The 21,158-nt window shown below is 41.8% G+C and overlaps 1 long non-coding RNA gene across 1 annotated transcript in view; it reads right to left on the bottom strand.

Annotated features, from left to right (window-relative positions):
- LOC141051314 (uncharacterized) overlaps positions 1-21,158 on the bottom strand; it is a 132,489-nt gene that overhangs the window by 96,511 nt on the left and 14,820 nt on the right. The gene's annotated exons all lie outside the window — the stretch shown is intronic.

Raw genomic sequence — 21,158 nt, 5'->3', positions numbered from 1 at the left:
GCCGTGGGGTACTCGGTACCGGGCCGGTATCAGGGGGATGTGTCACAACAGCGGTGACCCGGTCCGTGGCCCTGGGCGCCCAAGGAATAGGGGAGATCGAATGGTGGAATGTAGTTAGATGAATAGTTCGTGACGCCAGCTGTGGTGTTTGGCAAGTAAGATGTTAGGCCGATGCTGCATACAGATCCTCTGGGGCTGGTGGTGTGGTGTAGCCAAGATGGTGAAGCTCCCCACAGGTGGTGAGGAAGCTGGTATCCAGATGTAGCGGTGCTGAGGGTGTTGGCGCAATAATGAATGGAGGACACCGGGGCTTGTAGTTCCAAAGCTTTACTCACAGTCTGTAGTACACACAGGTGCCTGCCTCCGGGCCGTGTCCTCCGGGTCAGAGACTCGGTCAACCTCCAGGCATGATGGAAGGCTCCCCGCCAACACTCCGCCAACATGTACCTTTCTGAATGTCTCCTCTATAGTGCCTTTAAGTGTGAAGATCTCCTAGTACTGAGTTACACTGGAGTTCCTCCTGTCAGATGTTCCCAAGAACTCTACTTGTATGGCAGATAGCTGTAGCCTGCTTCGGGGACTCCCTTCTCCTGAGTCCCGGCTCCCTATCCAAGTTGCTGTTGTGCCCCAAGTCTTAGATGAGAGTAGTGCATTTACAGCCGACTACTCCACCGGTGTCTGCTGCAGAACCATAAGTGTCCATACAACCTCGGGGACCGGGCCCCGGCCTTGCGCTTAGAACCTATAGGCAGGGTCCTTCCTTTAACCCACGTCCTCTCTGTTCTCTTTTACTCATTCATTCCGTACTAATCTCTCTCTCTTATGGATGCTTAGGTTACAGTTCAATGTCCTTCCTCCTTTCCTTTCCTGTGCCAGCTGGCTCAGATCACTGAGGCAGCTGCAGCACTCCTTCCTCCATCCCTTTTTCCAGGGATCCCCACTCCTCTCCGAGTGGCTTTCTTCCTGACTGTCCGCCCGGACTGACTGACCTCAAATTCTCAACCTCCCCGCTCTTTTATGTATTCTAACTCCACCCACCTCCCAGCACGTTTAGTGTTCCAAGCAGGGAGCCACCAAAGGTGCTCTGTTACACGCTATGCAAGAGCCGCAATGTGGCTTTGCTGAACTATTGTGTTGTGTGGGGTGTGAGTGTTGGAGCATGGAAAGGAGTTCCCACCTTACCTGGATGGTGGGGCACTACACCTTAGGAGAAGGTGCAGTACCTCTGTGGCAGCCGAGCCTCAGGGGCACCACACTGCACTCTGACACAAACTCTGTCTGCTGCACTCGGTTACAAACTTGGTCAGCTGCACTCTTATGCAAGTTCTGCCTGCTGCTCCATCCAGTCTGTACTTCGGGTCCAGCTACTGCGCGACCGTTGGTCTGTCCTGGAGTGGCACCTGGCGTTCATCGGGAGCCAAGTCTAACCTCACCATCGGAGGCTCTAGTGAATAGTCAGGCGATCGCTTAGTCATGCCCCTCCTGGCTCTCCATGGTCTGTGGCACAGTGGTTCCACAAAGCATGTCCATGACATGTGGCGATACCAAATATGTGTTTTTTATTTGTTTTATTTTAAACTAGCTGAAGAGCCCGGCGCTGCCCAGGCATAGTAACTAACTGTGCTGTGGTTAGTTATAGCAAATTATAATTATCCTCCATCCCATAGTCCCGTGCCCATATACCCATCATACATACTGTATCCACGATCCCATAGGCCCGTGCCCATATACCCATCATACATATCCTCCATCCCATAGTCGAGTGCCCATATATCCATCACACATCCTCCATCCCATAGTCCCATGCCCATATACCCATCATACATATTCGCCATCCCATAGTCAAGTGCCCATATACCCATCACACTTCCTTCATCCCATAGTCCCATGCCCATATACCCATCACACATCCTCCATCCCATAGTCCCATGCCCATATACCCATCATACATATCCTCCATCCCATAGTCGAGTGCCCATATACCCATCACACATCCTCCATCCCATAGTCCCATGCCCATATACCCATCACACATATTCTCCATCCCATAGTCCCATGTCCATGTACCATCACACATCTTTCATCTCATAGTCCCATGCCCATATACCCATCATACATATCCTCCATCCCATAGTCGAGTGCCCATATACCCATCACACATCCTCCATCCCATAGTCCCATGCCCATATACCCATCACACATATTCTCCATCCCATAGTCCCATGTCCATATACCCATCACACATCCTTCATCTCATAGTCCCATGCCCATATACCCATCATACATATCCTCCATCCCATAGTCCCGTGCCCATATACCCATCATACATATCCGCCATCCCATAGTCCCATGCCCATATACCCATCATACATATTCGCCATCCCATAGTCGAGTGCCCATATACCCATCACACATCCTCCATCCCATAGTCCCGTGCCCATATACATATCCGCCATCCCATAGTCCCGTGCCCATATACCCATCACACATCCTCCATCCCATAGTCCTGTGCCCATATACATATCCGCCATCCCATAGTCCCGTGCCCATATACCCGTCATACATATCCTCCATCCCATAGTCCCGTGCCCATATACCCGTCATACATATCCTCCATCCCATAGTCCCGTGCCCATATACCCGTCATACATATCCTCCATCCCATAGTCCAGTGCCCATATACCCATCACACATCCTCCATCCCATAGTCAACCATTATGATATCATAATGAGCGGCAGGGCTTGCAACCTATGATGACATCAGCGTCGCCAAGGCAACCATTGTGACATCATAATGAGGGGCGGGGCTTGATACGCACACACTTTTTCCCCATTATGCAAATTGGGGCATTATGACATCATAATGAGGGGCGGGGCTTGGCACGCACACACTTTTTCCCCAGTATGTAGATAGGGGCAAAATTGTTTGGTGAATTGGAACGCGCGGGGTTAAAATTTCGCCTCACAACATAGCTTAGGACGCTCTCGGGGTCCAGACGTGTGACTGTGACAAATTTTGTGGCTGTAGCTGCCACGGTGCGGATGCCAATCCCGGACATACACACATACATACATACATACATACATACATACATACACACTTTGAGCTTTATATATTAGATGGGGCAAAAGGGGGGTGATTTGAACGTTTATATTTGTTTTGTTTTTTTAAACTTTTGTTTTACATTACAATTGCTTCTATAGTCTCCATGGGAGACTAGAAGCTGCGATCATCCGATTGCTTGTGCTACAGCCCTGCTCTGTGTAGTGACTCCACCCACAGCTGCTAGGGGCACATGTCAGCTGGTGACATCAGCTGACATGTGCCGGAAAAGATGTGGGCTCAGTGCCAGAGCCCACATCAAAAGGGAAGACCCGACATGTGCCGTACATGTACGTTGCATGTCGTGAAGGGGTTAAGTGATAAAAATAATATAAAACAATAATAATGAACAGAATTAAGTTCAGCCCCCCACAACAGTCACAGTGTCTCATGTTACCCCTTGGAAAATTAATTGTCCACCCCTGTATTAGACCATAGTTCTTCCACAGGGAGGTACCTGGGCTGATGCATACAATGTTTGTCCACATCATGGCTAAACTTACTGATGTCAAAATCGCCCGATCTATCAATAAAAAAAGGATTAACCTGATCGCTAAATTGTGCAGCGAGAAAACGCCTGAATTACGTTTTTTTGGTCGCCGCGACATTGCATTAAAATGCAATAACGGGCGATCAAAATATTGTATCTGCACCAAAATGTTATCATAAAAAATGTCAGCTCGCGGGCGATCTCACCCAACCCGAGATCACGAAAAATGTAGACGCTACGGCTATCGGAAAATGGCACAATATTTTTTTTTTCACCACTTAGATAAAAAAGAGCCTAGACATGTTTGGTGTCTATGAACTTGTAATGACTTGGAGAATCATAATGGCAGGTCAGTTTTAGCTTTTAATGAACTTAGTAAAAAGTCAGACAAAAAACAAGTGTGGGATTGCACTTTTTTTTTTGTATTTTCACCACATTTGGATTCTCTTTCCCATTTTGCAGTACCCGACATGGTAAAACCAATGGTGTCGTTCAAAAGTACAACTTGTCCCGCAAAAAACAAGCCCTCACATGGCCATATTGATGGAAAAATAAAAAATTATGGCTCTGAGAAGAAGGGAGCAAAAAACGAAAACACAAAATTGAAAATACCTCCGGTCAGGAAGGGATTAAAAACGCATGTCATACGGATGCTAGGTGACAAAAATTGCATTGTACTCGCATGAGACTTGTCCTACTTTTCTGAAACAACATGTAAGTCTATGGGTGCAAGTGACACAATGCACAGCACTCGCATATCATCCAAATGCGGTGTGATATACGCGGATGGTGGCATCAGAGGAGATGGAGAAATTAATTTCTCCGCCTCCTCCACAGCTGTGCTCCGATCCTATCTGTGCAAGAGGATCGGAGCACAGCAGCATGACGCTCTGGTCACGCTCACAGCAGAGCAAAAGTGACTGCTACATGAATTGGGGCTCAGACTACTTGCCTGATTTGCAAGGGGGTAAGGTGAGCACAACACACAAGATCACATTGACCATAAGTCCTGAATGTAAAAATATATATACTTTATTATTTTATAAATAAAGGTACTTGAGGTATTTTAAAAGTAGCAAAGCATCAGTGTTTTATAATATAAAAATACACATAAGAGGGCAGTACTATCCATTTCATAAGGGCATATTATTGCAGTAAATGGTGCTAATAAATATATATATCTCACCAGTGAAAAAAAAAAAATTAAAAACCAAAATAATAATATATTCATAAGTAAGGTGCATACAAATTAGTAAAAATTGTATATCAATTCCCTATAGGTGTACATCATAATTACAAATAAGAAAACGTATATAAAGTGAAAAATATGTAGATATTAAAGTGCAATATTAGTGCAAAAATAGTGAACACCATATGTGTCACTGCATAGATATACCACATGAATAATGGGAATAATACCCAATAGCACCAATAGGTGTCAGTATATGCATAGTTTATGTCATGGACAAGGAAAATTTCTGAAAACAGCATTAGACATCAAAGATAGTTGTGAATGTTTATTGACACATAATTACATGTCACGTCGGGGATGTGATGGTGAGAGTGTCAAATGGCTGACAACGGCCGTTTCGTGCTAGTCGAGCGCTTCCACGGGTCAAAGTGCAGGGGGAAATGACGGATTCTTATGCAGACCATATCATCCAGTCACTCCTCCTACCCCAGCCACTGTATAAATAACAAATGAAACAAACAAGTGCTCAGTGCAAACATATAAGAAAACACATACAATTCACCGCCGCAGCGGGAACAATGACCTTTACATATAAAGATAAATATTACAAGGACTATTAGATTATTATCAACATTACTAAATGACCCCTATTGTTCAATTTAGCTTTCAGGGTAATTTGTTCCGAGGGAAACAGCTTTTTTAATATAAATCCAAGAGCTGCATGCTACTAGATCCATAGCAAGTGTATGCCTCCATAAATTGTGATCTAATCAAAATATATATGCAATTTTACCGTGGCCCCGACAATTAGAATTAAAGATCACTGGCACCTATCTTTTAACCATTTATGTCATAATGATGACCTTGGTAAATTGTATTTTCCTGGTTAAACCGGTTTTAACGCAAATTGTGCCACATAACTTTTAACCTATTATTATTATTTTTAGCGGGAATCCAAATGGATTATGGATACACGAGCGACTGGTCCCATAGGTTTCAATGATAAAGTAGATATGGCCATTTTTTTATGATAACCGATCTAAATAATGTATGAATTTTTCGTAAATAATAATAGGTTATAAATCAAGGATATATGTCCAGGGGATAATGTAAATTGTTGGCATTAAGTAGCGCATATCGTTTGAAATATACATATTCAGGTATTTTCTTAATTGGTTAATTCTGAATTATGCGGCACAATTTGCTTTAAAACCGGTTTAACCAGGAAAATACAATTTACCAAGGTCATCATTATGACATAAATGGTTAAAAGATAGGTGCCAGTGATCTTTAATTCTAATTGTCAGGGCCACGGTAAAATTGCATATATATTTTGATTAGATCACAATTTATGGAGGCATACACTTGCTATGGATCTAGTAGCATGCAGCTCTTGGATTTATATTAAAAAAGCTGTTTCCCTCGGAACAAATTACCCTGAAGGGTTAATTCAACAATAGGGGTCATTTAGTAATGTTGATAATAATCTAATAGTCCTTGTAATATTTATCTTTATATGTAAAGGTCATTGTTCCCGCTGCGGCGGTGAATTGTATGTGTTTTCTTATATGTTTGCACTGAGCACTTGTTTGTTTCATTTGTTATTTATACAGTGGCTGGGGTAGGAGGAGTGACTGGATGATATGGTCTGCATAAGAATCCGTCATTTCCCCCTGCACTTTGACCCGTGGAAGCGCTCGAGTAGCGCGAAACGGCCATTGTCAGCCATTTGACACTCTCACCATCACATCCCCGACGTGACATGTAATTATGTGTCAATAAACATTCACAACTATCCCGCAGAGTGCGACCTTTTTCTATTTGGAAAATACTAGTGAATTGCTACGAGGTCAAGCACCCGGGAACCCTGGATGTGAGCTCACCGCCTGCTGCAAGCCACGGATCCAAGCACGGTAACAGCGGTACCGCCCGCTTCTTTTGTAATATTATAAGTAGCATTTGGCTTCTGGACTGAGCACGCTTTGTTACCGGATCTTAAGAGTGGATTATTCAGACGTTGTACATACAGCAGTTTGACCATGTCGGTAGACACGGAGGCGGATATAGCCACACTGGGATTGAGCTTACAGGCTGGTCGGGAGGATGTTGATAAATATTTCAAAGAGTGTGAAACATGTGACGAAGTGCAGACTTTAAGCACTAAAGCTTTGGAATTTAAATTAATGAATTTGGCTGAGAGAGAGATAAAATTATTTTGGACTAATAATTCATTGAAGTCCTACAGTGATTGTGGACGTGTACCCCGTGGATTGAGAGTGTGGAAGGAAATTTCCGAGTTTAGAGGTGATGCCTCCTTTCGTATGGAATGGGAAAAAATCCTACTTAAATGTTCGCAAGATTTATTGCAATTAGTCCTGGCCACCAATTTGCGTAATTATGATACAGTTAAAGAGGAATTAACAAAATCACAAGAAGAGTTAAAATCGAGACTGACGGACAATCAGTGGCTTACATTTAATAAAAAAATGGACAGCAAATTGTTACCGATGCAGGCAGAGATTAAATTAAGAAAACGAGACAAATTTTTACGCGACAAAAATGATTTTTTGAATGGCCAGATATTTAGTTGGAATAAGCAACGAATGAATGTACATACTGGACAGTCGGGGAAAGGGAAATATAAGCGCCATTATCAGAAACAGAATCAGACTCCAACCAGGAGAGATTATTTGACAACAGATTCTGATTCAAGTATGGGAGAGGGAGCTAGCTTATCCACGATTCCACCTGACCAGCAAGTATCAGCAGAAGCAGGTGTGTCTGGACAAAATATCCCTTTAGGTGGAGGATCAGAAGAGGAAGGAGGAAGACTGTATGGTCAAAATCGCAAGAGAAAACAGGTCTCATGGAGATCGAGACGATAATGGACACATCGTCGTATGCAGTGATAAATTTAACTAATCATGTGCTGAAAGATTCTCATCACTCATTATTAGCTAAAGGTCTAAATTTTTGTATACCAGAGAATTTTGATTTGACAGAATTTAAGATTGATTTGTTTAAATCCATCAGGAAGATGCATTTGCATAAGCATTTTTTATTAAAATCTCCTACTGACACTCCACTATCAGGGGAGGTCCAATGTGAAGTGGGTCCTTTGGGATTTATGGCAGGAGTAGGTACGTTGGCGGAAGTGCATGAAGACGCTGCATTATTGTTGAGTATCACTGAACCTGAGGGTGATCATCCACAAATGATTAACCCCTTCACCCCCAAGGGTGGTTTGCACATTCATGACCGGGCCAATTTTTACAATTCTGACCACTGTACCTTTATGAGGTCATAACTCTGGAACGCTTCCATTGATCCCAGTGATTCTGACATTGTTTTCTCATGACATATTGTACTTCATGTTAGTGGTAAAATTTCATTCAAATAACTTGCGTTTATTTGTGAAAAAAATGGAAATTTGGCAAAAATTTTGAAAATTTCGCAATTTTCCAACTTTGAATTTTTATGCCCTTAAATCACAGAGATACGGCACACAAAAAACTTGATAAGTAACATTTCCCACATGTTTACTTTACATCAGCACAATTTTGGAACCAAAATTTTCTTTTGTTAGGAAGTTATAAGGGTTAAAAGTTGACCAGCGATTTCTCATTTTTACAACACCATTTTATTTTTAGGACCACATCACATTTGAAGCCACTTTGAGGGGTCTATATGATAGAAAATACCCAAAAGTGACATCATTCTAAAAACTGAACCCCTTAAGGTGCTCAAAACCACATTCAAGAAGTTTATTAACCCATTAGGTGCGTCACAGGAATTTTTTTGAATATTTAAAAAGAAATGAACATCTAACTTTTTTTCACAAAAAAAATACTTCAGGTTCAATTTTTTTTATTTTACCAAGGGTAACAGGAGAAATTGGACTGCAAAAGTCATTGTGCAATTTGTCCTGAGTATGCTGATACCTGATTTGTGGGGGAGAACGACTGTTTCGGCGCATGGCAGAGCTCAGAATGGAAGGAGCGCCGTTTGACTTTTTCAATGCAAAATTGGCTGGAATTCAGATCGGACGCCATGTCACGTTTGGAGAGTCCCTGATGTACCTAAACAGTGGAAACCCCCTACAAGTGACCCCATTTTGGAAACTAGACCCCCCAAGGAACTTATCTAGATATGTGGTGAGAACTTTGAACCCACAAGGGCTTTACAGAAGTTTATAACGTACAGCGGTACAATTAAAAAATCATATTTTTTCCACAAAAATGATCTTTTCACCCCAAATTTTATTTTCCCAAGGGTAACAGGACCCTAAAAGTTATTGTGCAATTTGTCCTGAGTATGCTGATACCCCACATGTGGGGGTAAACCACTATTTGGGCGCATGGCAGAGCTCGGAAGGGAAGCAGCGCCATTTGACGTTTTTGGCTGGAATTGAGATCGGACATCATGTCGCGATTGGAAAACCCCTGATGTACCAAAACAGTGGAAACCCCCCACAAATGACACCATTTTGGAAACTAGACCCCATAAGGAACTTATCTAGATGTGTGGTAAGAACTTTGAACCCCCAAGGGCTTCACAGAAGTTTATAACATAAAGCCGTACAATTAAAAAATCATATTTTTTCCATAAAAATGATCTTTTCACCCTCAATTATTATTTTTCCAAGGGTAACAGCACCCTAAAAGTTATTGTGCAATTTGTCCTGAGTACGCTGATACCCCACATGTGGGGGTAAACCACTATTTGGGCGCATGGCAGAGCTCGGAAGGGAAGCAGCGCCATTTGACGTTTTTGGCTGGAATTGAGATCGGACACCATGTCGCGATTGGAAAACCCCTGATGTACCTAAACAGTGGAAACCCCCCACAAATGACACCATTTTGTAATCTAGACCCCCCAAGGAATTTATCTAGATGTGTGGTGAGCACTTTGAACCCCCCAGTGCTTCACAGAAGTTTATAACGCCCGGGCATGAAAATAAAAAATTCGTATTTTTTCCACAAACATGATCTTTTAGTCACCATTTTTTTTATTTTCCCAAGGGTAACAGGAGAAATTGAACCCCAAAAGTTGTTGTCCAATTTGTCCTGAGTACGCTGACACCCCATATGTGGGAGAAAACTACTGTATGGACACACGTCAGGGCTCGGAAGGGAAGTAGTGACGTTTTGGAATGCAGACATTGATGGAATGGTCTGCGGGTGTCATGTTGCCTTTGGAGAGCCCCTAATGTACCTAAACAGTGGAAACCCCCCACAAATGACCCCATTTTGGAAACTAGACCCCCTAAGGAACTTATCTAGATGTGAGGTGAGCACTTTGAACCCCCAAGGGCTTCACAGAAGTTTATAATGCCCAGGCATGAAAATAAAAAAATCGTATTTTTTCCACAAACATGATCAATTAGTCCCCAATTTTTTCATTTTCCCAAGGGTAACAGGAGAAATTGGACCCCAAAAGTTGTTGTCCAATTTGTCATGAGTACGCTGACACCCCATATGTGGGAGAAAACTACTGTATGGACACACGTCAGGGCTCGGAAGGGAAGTAGTGACGTTTTGGAATGCAGACTTTGATGGAATGGTCTGCGGGTGTCATGTGCGTTTGGAGAGCCCCTGATGTACCTAAACTATTGAAACTCCCCACAAGTGACCCCATTTTGGACACTAGACCCCCTCACGGAACTTATCTAGATGTGTGGTGAGCACTTTGAACCCCCAAGTGCTTCACAGAAGTTTATAACGCTCGGACGTGAAAATAAAAAAATCATTTTTTTCCACAAAAATGATATTTTTGCCCCCAAATTTTTATTTTCCTAAGGGTAACAGGAGAAATTGGACCCCAAAAATTGTTTTGCAATTTGTCCTGAGTAGGCTGATACCCTACATGTGGGGGTAAAACACTGTTTGGGCGCATGGCAGAGCTTGGAAGGGAAGGAGCACCATATGACTTTTTCAACTCAGAATTGGCTGAATTTGAGATCAGACGCAATGTTGCATTTGGAGAGCCCCTGATGTGCCCAAACAGTGGAAACCCCCAATTCTAACTCCAACCCGAACCCCAACACACCCCTAACCCTAATCTCAGCCCTAGCCCTAACCCTAGCCCTAACCCTAGCCCTAACCCTAACCCTAACCCTAACCCTAGCCCTAACCCTAGCCCTAACCCTGGCCCTAACCCTAGCCCTAATGGAAAAATTGAAATAAATACATTTTTTTTATTTTATTATTTTTCCCTAACTAAGGGGGTGATAACGGGGGGTTTGATTTACTATTTGTGGCGGTTTTTATGTTTGGCAGCTGTCGCACGCTAAAAGACGCTTTTTATTGTAAAAATAGTTTTTGCATCACCACATATTGAGAGCTATAATTTTTCCGTATTTTGACCCACTGAGTCATGTGAGGGCTTATTTTTTGCGAGACGAGTTGACATTCTTATCGGTACCATTTTCGGGCACGTGACATTTTTTGATCGCTTTTTATTCCGATTTTTGGGACGCAGAATGAACAAAAACCAGCGTTTCATGAATTTCTTTTGGGGGGGTGCGTTTACACCGTTCCGCGTGCGGTAAAATTGATAAAGCAGTTTTATTTTTTGGGTCAGTACGGTTACAGCGATACCTCATTTATGTAGTTTTTTTATGTTTTGTCGGTTTTATGCAATGAAAACTATTTTATATAAAAAATAATTATTTTTGCATCGCTTTATTCTGCGAGCTATAACTTATTTATTTTTTCGCTGATGATGCTGTGTGGCAGCTCGTTTTTTGCGGGACAAGATGACGTTTTCAGCGGTACCATGGATATTTATATGCGTCTTTTTGATCGCGCGTTATTACACTTTTTGTTTGGCGGTATGATAATAAATCATTATTTTCTGCTTGGTTTTTTATTTTTATTTTTTAAGGGGTTCGCTAAAGGGGTTAACTAATGGGACAGTTTTATAGGGCAGGTCGTTACGGACGCGGCGATACCTAATATGTGTACTTTTATTGGTTTTTTTTTTATTATTTTCAAAAAATGAATTTATTGGGGAATATTTTTTTTTTTTTTTACTAATTTATTTGGCGATTTTTTTAAATTTATTTTTACATTTCTTTTAAATTATTTTTTACTTTATCACATAGTCCCAGGTGGGACATCACTGTCTTGTGACAGATCGCTGATCTGTCACATCACAGATCACTGTGACAGATCAGCAATCTGTCACAGGCATTGAAGAAGACTTCCTCTTGCCTGCGCTTTGCAGGCACTGAGGAAGCCAGCTTCCTCAGGTCCCCGAAGGCCCCCGTCGCCATCTTGGATTCGGGGGCCTGGAGGATAGGAGCCCCCCGCAGCAGCGCTGCACATTGCGCTGCCGTGGGGGGCTCAGGGAAGCACGGAGGGAGCCCCCTCCCTGCCGATGCTTCCCTTTAACTCCCGGTACACCGCGATCATGTTTGATCGCGGTGTGCAAGGGGTTAACGTGTCGGGGGCGGTCCGTGACCGCCCCTGACACATAGTGCCGGGTGTCAGCTGTGATAATCAGCTGACACCCGGCCGCGATCAGCGGCGCTCACCACGTGGGCGCCGCTGATCGCGGTAGACGTACTATCCCGTCCACGGTCATACGGGCCCGGGTACCGTGGACGGGATAGTACGTCGGATGTCAGGAAGGGGTTAATACACCATTTTTAGGGGGGTAACATCACAATATATGTCCCCTGTCTCCCCTGGAAATCTTATTGATTTATTTGAGATGTTAGTCATTAAAGATGTAGAAGCATTAGTATATCCTACAGCTCCTTCGAATTTAACTGTGGCAGAGAAGCTAGCAATGAGAGAAATTAGAGATTGGGCAGACACAGTAGTTAGACCATCAGACAAAAGAGGGAACACTGTGTTTTTGCCCAGAGAAATGTATTTAGCAGAAGCCCACCGACAATTATCAGATACAGTAACATACACTAAATTGGCGGGGGACCCCACCCCCAAATTTATAAGAGATTTGTGGTCTTTACTCAGGCAATATGTCATAAAAAATATTATTTCTGAAAAAAAGGCAGAAAAATTATTGCCTGAATTTCCCACGCGTCCTCACTGGTACCATGTACCAAAAATACATAAATCCCTATCTTGTCCTCCAGGTCGCCCCATCGTTTCTGGGATAGGATCAGTGATAGAGACACTTTCACAATATGTAGATTGGCTATTACGACCACTGCTAATTCAGATTCCGTCCTATATAAGAGACACAAAAGCTTTTCTAAAAGTAATACATGAGTTTGGGTGGCAACCTGGTTTCTTCTTAACATCAATAGATGTAGAAAGTCTTTATACAAGAATTCCCCAACAATTGGGAGTTGACACTATTAGGGAGATATTAGGTACCATAGGAAAAGAACAAGGTTTTATTGACTTCGTCTGTGATGCATTGAGTTTTATTTTAACACACAATGCCTTTACATTTGATTCAAAATGGTATTGTCAAAATGTGGGAACTGCGATGGGTACACCAGTATCTTGTACGTTTGCGAATCTGTTTTTGGGGGCTTTTGAGGAGAAATACATTTATAACACGCAAAAGTATTTTAGACACATCAGATTATACCTCAGATATGTGGACGATGTGTTCATAATTTGGGAGGGTACAAAAGAAACATTTGTGGAATTTGTTAACTATCTAAATGACGTGAACCAAATGAATATGGTATTTACATATAACTTTGGAGGTGTAAAATTGGAGTTTCTTGATGTCCTCTTGGAGGTCAAGGATGATATTATTTGTACATCGGTTTTTAGGAAACCAATAGCAACCAATTCCATATTGCGGTTTGATAGCTATCATCCAACACATACCGTTAATTCATTACCATACAGCCAATTTTTGAGAATATTTCGTTTGAATAATACCGTGGAGGGTCGGGAACGACAATCCAGAGAATTATATGAGAGACTGAGACAACGAGGATATCCTGATCAATTACTGGATGCCACACTTCAAAAAGTGAAATCACAATGGGATGATAATAGGAGATGTATGGTGTATCAACAGAATAAAGATAGTGAGAAGGAAAAGAGATTCACCTTTTGTTTCCGTTATGGTCCGATGGACAGACAGATTAGATCGGTTATTAGGAAACATTGGCATATTTTGGAACAAGATAGGGAGCTGATTGATATAGTGTCAAGAGGACCACTTATTTCTAATAAGCGTAGTACAAGGATCAGGGATGTTTTAGTTCAGAACCGATTAATAACTCAACGTGACACATGGTTGAATCAAGGAATACCTAAGGGAAATTATAAATGTGGACAATGTTCCTATTGCAGGTATCATTGCACTGACCGCACACTGCAAATGGGTGCAGTTAGACATACAGTGTCCAGTTTAATTACATGTAAGACTGATTATGTGGTTTATGTCATTTTCTGCACATGTCGATTTTTCTACATAGGAAAGACAATACGCCCGCTTTATGTTCGGTTTCGGGAACACTTTAAGTCGATAAAAACAGGAAAAGGAGTGCCACGTCTTATCAATCATGTTAGGACTGTACATGGGATGGATCCAGGTGTCCTCTCTTTTGCGGGTATTGAAAAAGTGATGTTACCCCCACAAGGGGGGAATTTGCATAAATTATTATTGAAGCGGGAATCGAAATGGATTATGGATACACGAGCGACTGGTCCCATAGGTTTCAATGATAAAGTAGATATGGCCATTTTTTTATGATAACCGATCTAAATAATGTATGAATTTTACGTAAATAATGATAGGTTATAAATCAAGGATATATGTCCAGGGGATAATGTAAATTGTTGGCATTAAGTAGCGCATATCGTTTGAAATATACATATTCAGGTATTTTCTTAATTAGTTAATTCTGAATTATGCGGCACAATTTGCTTTAAAACCGGTTTAACCAGGAAAATACAATTTACCAAGGTCATCATTATGACATAAATGGTTAAAAGATAGGTGCCAGTGATCTTTAATTCTAATTGTCGGGGCCACGGTAAAATTGCATATATATTTTGATTAGATCACAATTTATGGAGGCACACACTTGCTATGGATCTAGTAGCATGCAGCTCTTGGATTTATATTAAAAAAGCTGTTTCCCTCGGAACAAATTACCCTGAAGGGTTAATTCAACAATAGGGGTCATTTAGTAATGTTGATAATAATCTAATAGTCCTTGTAATATTTATCTTTATATGTAAAGGTCATTGTTCCCGCTGCGGCGGTGAATTGTATGTGTTTTCTTATATGTTTGCACTGAGCACTTGTTTGTTTCATTTGTTATTTATACAGTGGCTGGGGTAGGAGGAGTGACTGGATGATATGGTCTGCATAAGAATCCGTCATTTCCCCCTGCACTTTGACCCGTGGAAGCGCTCGACTAGCGCGAAACGGCCGTTGTCAGCCATTTGACACTCTCACCATCACATCCCCGATGTGACATGTAATTATGTGTCAATAAACATTCACAACTATCCCGCAGAGTGCGACCTTTTTCTATTTGGAATAAACTATGCATATACTGACACCTATTGGTGCTATTGGGTATTATTCCCATTATTCATGTGGTATATCTATGCAGTGACACATATGGTGTTCACTATTTTTCCACTAATATTGCACTTTAGTACATATGTATTTTTTGCACTTTATATACGTTTTCTTATTTGTATAATTATGATGTACACCTATAGGGAATTGATATACAATTTTTACTAATTTGTATGCACCTTACTTATGAATATATTATTATTTTGGTTTTTAAACAATTTTTTTTCCACCGTTGAGCTATATATATTTATTAGCACCATTTACTGCAATAATATGCCCTTATGAAGTGGATAGTACTGCCCTCTTATGTATATTTTTATATTATAAAACACTGATGCTTTGCTACTTTTAAAATATGTCAAGTACCTTTATTTATAAAATAATAAAGTATATATATTTTTACATTCAGGACTTATGGTCAATGTGTTCTTGTGTGTTGTGCTGTGTTCAGTGATTTGACTGTCCTAACAATTATAATTATATAGTCTGTGGGGTTATCAGCTGTAGATACCACTGGGTCTGCATATCTCACTGTGTGATTGCTGCTGCTGGTTTTCCCCTGTTTTCCTTTATGTGTGGTGTTCTCGAAGGGGGTGAGGTGGAAGACCGATCCTCATGGGCCACAGGTTCAAAATCTGCGATTTCAGCAGGGGATCGGGTGGAAGACAAAGCAAAGGAACTGAAGACACTCTTAGCCATCCAATCTAAAACTACCTCTACTTGTTCTGGCCTCATCATTCATCCAGCGCTACTCGAGCCTACAAAATTGCACAGAACATCCTGTTATAAGGAGGAAGACCGGGCTGCGGGTACCTGTACCGAACTGGGTCCGGAACTGTTGAGACTGTCTCCCTTATTGCCCAGGGGAAAGAATGAGGAACCGGACCAACCTCATGACCCGGGTAGAGGAGGGGCCCAATAAAAGCAAAACCGAGCATAACAGATGGCAGTTTGGAGCGAACTAGCGCGCAGCCGGGTGAGCAGCCTGCTCCTTCTCCTGAGTGTCAGTGCCGCGACCGGCTGCGTTGGTTGGTCTCCGCCGTCTCCATTGGGACCGCTGAGGAGAGAGGTATCGTGCGCTCAGTGACTGTGAGTACCATGCACGAGCAAAGGAGAGAAGGCCGAGTACCGGACAGAATCTTCCAACCTTCCCTGCCAGTGACTTCGCTTCCGTTCCCGTTTGACACTGGGAGTGCTGCGGCCTTGTTTGCTTCGGCCACACGTGTGTATGGACTAGGGGCTCATATAAAACCTTCAAGAGAAAAAAAATAGCAAAAATCCTGCTGTAACTAAGTAAATAAAAAGCAAAAACTGCATTTAAATAACACAGAGTTTTTAGTAATACTGCTATTTAAATGAAATGCACTTTTTGCTTTTTAGTTACTTAGTTACAGCAGGATTTTTGCTAATTTTTTTTCTCTTGTAAGTTTTATATGTTTTACGGCCAACGTGAACATGCGCTTATGTTCTGCAAGTGTACCAACTCAAGTCAAGCTCAATTTTTGTGTTTTTTCTTTGGAATAGGGGCTCAGCGGAAGGTACCAGAGACCGACCGCTGTCGCCAGAAGACGGACCATCGTTTAAAGGACCCCCTCTGAGGACATCTTCCCGGATGCTACAGATGCTATTCCCTGTAAATTCACTTGCTGAGGGGGAGCATAAAGGACACGATAAGTTCCTTAACTGGACTGCTATTGCTTTGCTTCTATTACTCTTATAATCCATTCTTTAACCATTTACCTCCCTGCGAGGAGTGAATAACCTGTTCTATTAAATGGTTACATTTGGTTAACCCTTGCTCTGCCTTCTGTCTGTCACTGCATCCCGCAAACTGCTTACACCAGAATGTGTTTCATTTGAGCGTGCAGCAGGCGAAGATCTTTCTCCCTGCAGCAACTGCAAAACCACCAGCAGCAACGTGGCAACATCCACTATTTGATGCTCTCCTCATTCTTTGCACAAAACAATGTGCAGAGTATTACCCGGCTCTTTATATACCTGTCACACTGTGATGGTCTAAAGCAGGGGTCCTCAAACTATGAAGAAAAAGAGAAAAAATCCAGCTCCAAACGAAATTCAAATTTCCAAAATTTATTCCAGCATGGACAATAGACAAATCAGCTCCAGGACTGCATCAGCTCACACAGGAGCGATAAAGCGACGCGTTTCGATCGCTACATGCGATCTTTATCAAAGCTGGCATATCAAGATCACACACGAGTATAAGAAGAGACAGGAACCAATCATCTAGCTAATACATGTCACATGATCAGAAGGTCCTGCTCTAAGAAATGCAATTCACCACATAACGAGATCATAAGAATTACATCGATTTTATATCATTTAAGATATGTCCACATAAATGTAAAAAAATATTTGTTGATATAAAATATCACAATTTTATCAAAATTCAAACGATTTCGTTAAGCAAAAAAATCATGTGACCAAAAGGTTCTCTTGGCGATATTACATATATCAATTAGCGGAATGATATAAAATCCACATGATTCAACAAGAAATCATATGGTGAAGAACATGCAAATATAAAAAACATTATTCAAATGAGAAATACTTTGAAAATTCAATAGTGGAACATGATTTCGTTCTTTTTATTTAATCCATCAGGAAATCTGGTTCCCAAATTAAAAATCCAGAAAGCCTCCCGGGTGAGCAGTGTCCTTCTCGTATCACCACCCCTAGAAGATTTCCTGATTTTTTCAATGCCTGTTACCTGGAAAGAGACGACATTCCGAGAATGGAAATTAATAAAATGCTTGGCAGCGGAAGAAACATTGCGAACCCCATCTGACACATTAGTTGTATCATACAAATGTTCAACTACCCTAGTCTTCAATTTCCTAGATGTGCATCCTACATAGGATTTATTGTACAAAGTGCAATCAATTTTATATACCACAAAATCCGAATTACAGTTAATAAAACTATTTATTCTATATGATTTGGTATTATCATTGTTATAAAAAATTTTAGATTTCACCATGTGTTTGCAAGTCCTGCAATTGTTCCCTCCACATTTATAATTTCCCTTATTATCTAACCATGTACCAATATTTTTTCGTGATGAAAACAAACTAGGAGATAAAATGTTTCCTAAAGTGGGGGCTCTGCGTGCTACCACATTGCAACCATTTTCTAAGACTGTTGCCAATATAGGATCTTCATGTAGCAATGGTAAAAATGTATTTATGATTCCTTTAATTTCATTAAATTGGGAACTATATTGAAAACATACAAAGGGACTATTAGAAATGGTGATTTTTTTATCTTTCCTATTATCTAAGGAACCATCATCCCTCACTAAATTCAAGGCTCTGTTCAACATCCAATTAGGATAATTTCTATCACTCAATTTGTTACAGGATTTAAACAATTCCTGCTGTAAACCATTGTTATTATTACAATTCCTCTTTATTCTTGTAAGCTCACCGACAGGAACTGATTTCACTGTGTGTTTAGGATGACCACTGTTGGCATGCAGGATAGTATTGCCTGCCATCGGTTTTGAATAAGTAGATATCAATTGACCCGGAATACCCTGCAAGAATAGATCCAAAAAGGAAATTTCATTTTTATTACATATAAATGTAAATTTCAAATTATAATCATTGGAATTAATATATTCCACAAAGTCTGGTATGGCAGAGACATCACCCCTCCATATGATCAGGGTGTCATCAATGTATCTACCATACCAGACAATGTGGGAGGCAAAAATATTGGATGCTGAAAACAAAAAATTGTGTTCCCAAAATGCCATAACAATATTAACCAGAGATGGTGAAAATTTGGCACCAATCGCCACGCCTTTGCACTGTAAATACATAGATACATTGATGACACCCTGATCATATGGAGGGGTGATGTCTCTGCCATCTTTTTTTTTGAAGGGGTGATGAAGATCTTTTTCTTCATGGAAATCGACCACTACAGGATGGTGTTCCGCGCTCCTATTGAGTCGGTGAGCTGGCTTTATACCTTTATTTGACTGCCCTCAAACTATGGCCTGCGGGCCACATGCAGCCCGCCGAGGACTTTTATCCGGCCCCTGGGCCCGGCTGACATTGAAGTTCACTGCAGTTCAATGCCGGCGGGCCCTGTAATCGCGGGCGGAACGACGAGGCGGTGAGGAAAGGTGTTGCGCAGCCCTACGCATGCAGCACACACAGGCGACGTGATTGTCATCACGCCTAATGAAGTCACGCCGCCTTTGCCAGAAGAAGACGGAGTTGAGCTGGTGACGCTTCAGAGCAGCAGGGGACATAGGTGAGTACTGGTATTTTTTTTTTTTTTACACCGGATCCTATTGGGGACATTTACCAGCCTATTGGGGACCTATGCTGCCTATTGGGGCCATTTACCTGCCTATCGGGGACTCTCACACCACACCAGTCTTAGCCAGAGGTAGAAGTGGAGTCCCACCAATATGGGCACTGGTGAGGCTGCATTGTTGGGCACTGATCAGACTGCATTGATGAGCAGTGCAGTCTATATGTCTTTGTGTGGGCAATTTTATTGCTGATATATTGTTTTTGTAGTGCTGTATGTATATATATATATATATATTGGTATTTTACTAATAGCAATTTGGAATCCCTAGGAAACAATGACATCAAGAAAGAGAAAAAATTGACGCAAAGTGTAGGATATTCAAAGAACCCACGGAAAAATTGGTTTGTTGATTTAACTTTACTTCTTCATTTTAAATTTTGCATTTTTTCCTGTTTTGTTGTTTTACTTCAAAATAAGATACGGTATGTGCTGTGTGCATAGGAATTTGTTCAATATTTTTTTTTAAACTATATTCCGGCCCTCCAAAGGTCTGAGGAACTGTGATCTGGCCCCCTGATTAAAAAGTTTGAGGACTCCTGGTCTAAAGTAAGGGAGAGGAGCCTCAAACGTCCCTGGAACTGGAACCCTATCTATCCCTATACTGGGGGTACTCATGATGTAGAGAGGCCTGGGTCATCAACTTTGCAATGCTCCTGTAAAATCCTAATCTGTTCTCTCCCTAAGGCATGGGACGGAAATGTAATTTAAATCAAACGCAAAGACAAAACAGGGATAACAGAAAACCACAATCATACAAAAGCACTCTCAAAAAATAGGAATGAGGATAGGGAAAGGGAGGAATAAACCAAATAGGAATAAGGAACCAGGAGATAAATATGTAAAGAGAGGCCAAGACTATAGTCGTGGCCAGAGACACTAAAGCATCAGTGTCCCAGCCTCCCCTCACTGAGAATTGCATTTCACTCTTCAGCATACCTGCATCTCCAGATTCGGGTCCCCTGGGCACTTCCCACGTGGCGATCGCCCTTCTTCGAGTCGACCCCCAGTAATTGAGACACAGTCTAGAGTAACTTCAACGGTTACTTTACTGATAACTTAACTCATTATATCCACAGTTGGCACATCATGAGATACACATTCAACTTTACTTTCTTCCTCAGCTTTCCCTACTTTGACGCTACCATACGGCACACGTCCGGACCGGACCGTCTTAGACTGCTTCCCAGTTTCTTCCTGGCCTAACCTCGCCATAATGACAATTCCTTCTGCCTGTTTTGCCCCACGGGGACAGTCCTCTTTGAAGAAGGAGACCCGATCTCTCTTATTCCGCAACCGGCCAAATTTAACGGACGCCACGTTGACATATACTTTTGCGTCAGTCCCTTCCTCCCTGATAAAGCCATAGCCTCGCTCGGTATCGGTGTAGACCAGCCATCCACAAGTAGGCCACCCAGCCAGAGCGCCCCCGCCAGGCCGCAGCAGCTCCATCCAGCTTTCCCTCTCCCGTTGTTTCTTATCCTTTATTACAC

This window comes from Dendrobates tinctorius, unplaced genomic scaffold, assembly GCF_039654945.1.
Source record: "Dendrobates tinctorius isolate UK_male_01 unplaced genomic scaffold, ASM3965494v1 ptg000156l, whole genome shotgun sequence".
In the NCBI taxonomy this organism is placed as follows: domain Eukaryota; kingdom Metazoa; phylum Chordata; class Amphibia; order Anura; family Dendrobatidae; genus Dendrobates; species Dendrobates tinctorius.
Note: the sequence above shows the minus strand (reverse complement) of the source record. Positions and strands in the feature narration are given on the sequence as shown.